Below are 1,756 nucleotides of genomic sequence, written 5' to 3' on the forward strand. Positions count from 1 at the left end.
TCTTTCTTTCGTGAAGCAAACCTGTGCATTATGTACCACTTATCATGCTGATGGCTAAGAAGTTCAAAATGAATTACGGTTTATGGATCGTGAGCAAGAATAAAGTGATCCATTTGCGAACAGATGTCACCACGCCCTATTCCTACATCGGGCCTGAACGATCCATTGGCAGAGTCTGCAGACAGGAAATGTCTAAGTGACTAGTCCTTTGTTCAGTTTGATTTGATACCAATGGTAGTGCTGTTTTGGTGCAGAAATGTGTCAACATCTCTGACGTTAGAGTCAAAATTTAAGTCACATCTATTCATAAGGGTCTTCTCATATCGAAACATGCTGACATGAAAACATCTAACTCTGACAGCAAAGGTTTTTTTCATTAAACTGGGAGTATGTTTAACTAAGGAATTCAGACAGCCAGGATGAATAATTGGCATTTGGTTCTTCAAGCTGAGCTCTCCACACCAACTGCTCCAACGAAGGCCATGGATAAGATCCCCATCGATTATTTTGGTCAATTTTAACCTCAACAACAACCTTTTGTTCTGAACAATGCTACACCACAAGCAGAGGGCTAAGTCTGATTTTCATCGTTAATTTTCAATTTCAGTTCTTAATGCACAGTTTCTTACGAATGTGGACAGCAGAAGACCGTAAACATTCCATTTCTAATATTTCCAGAAAATTCTACTCCGCTGATATCGCCTTGCCTTTTCACATCGCAAGCCAGGAACCTGGATCAGTCGAGTTCCTTTCCACACATGGAGTTGATTTTTTCTAATTCATTGACTGCTGATATAAAAGATTATTGGCCTTGAGAGTCAGCTGTAAATTAGGTCGAACATTCTCAGCTTGACTTTCAACTGATCCTAAAAAAAATTCATCACCTGCAGATAAATGTATTGCATTGCTTCTTGTTTTACTTAATTCCACCGCCCCACCCCTCCCTCCCCACCCCAAACATCCAAATTTCACGATAGTTCGACAAATGTGTTGAAACTGATTCGTGTTGGAAGTTGGTAGCTTTTTGTGTCTCGACATATAATTTATTCAATTAGATGACTGAGTCAGTCTTGACACTACTTCGGATTCTTCACAGTTGAAAATTTACTTTCGATTGAATGCAAAGCTCAAGCTCCACGAAATCCAAATCCTGCAAAACAATCAATGACTTTTAAGAGATTCTGCGCTTTGAACAGGATTCGAACCTGCGCAGGGAAACCCCATTGGATTTCAAATCCAACGCCTTAACCTATCGGCCATCACAGCTGCGGGAATTTGGTCAATTTTAATAGTAAAACAACTGAATTCATTTGTTGGAAGAACAAATTGTCAAGACCCAAAGATTTCGCCAACTCCTTTGCAGAGACCCAGACGAACGTTAACTTAGCAGATTGACAGGCTTTCACCACAAACTAGATTCTGACACAGCTGAAGTTGTGGGAATGATTCTTCGTCGAATTATAGAGTCACGGATGTACACCACGAAGACAGGGTCATTGTCTCACTGCGTCCGATCGATTTTGACTCAATTGCTCATCATCTGGTGCCAAATTAGATGTGCTGTTGTGTTTTAATATTCATAGTCCATAAACACCAGCTACATTCGTAAAAAAAAAATATCATAATTAGAAAGAATGCAGAACCAATGCAGAATGGATCCAGCAACTAATCCGTATGTTCTGACATCAGGTAATGAACTTGTGAGCACAATAGAGGAAGATTGACCGAAGATTTGGAACTTGAAATCGTCCTGACG

General features: G+C 40.0%; 1 non-coding gene across 1 annotated transcript; it reads right to left on the reverse strand.

The window, feature by feature from the left end:
- Nucleotides 1–1,184: 1,184 nt before the first annotated feature.
- trnas-uga lies at nucleotides 1,185–1,266 on the reverse strand. The gene has a single exon. It is a non-coding gene; the product is annotated as a tRNA-Ser (tRNA).
- Between the last annotated feature and the right edge of the window lie 490 nt (nucleotides 1,267–1,756).

This window comes from Chiloscyllium plagiosum, unplaced genomic scaffold (assembly GCF_004010195.1).
Source record: "Chiloscyllium plagiosum isolate BGI_BamShark_2017 unplaced genomic scaffold, ASM401019v2 scaf_32334, whole genome shotgun sequence".
In the NCBI taxonomy this organism is placed as follows: domain Eukaryota; kingdom Metazoa; phylum Chordata; class Chondrichthyes; order Orectolobiformes; family Hemiscylliidae; genus Chiloscyllium; species Chiloscyllium plagiosum.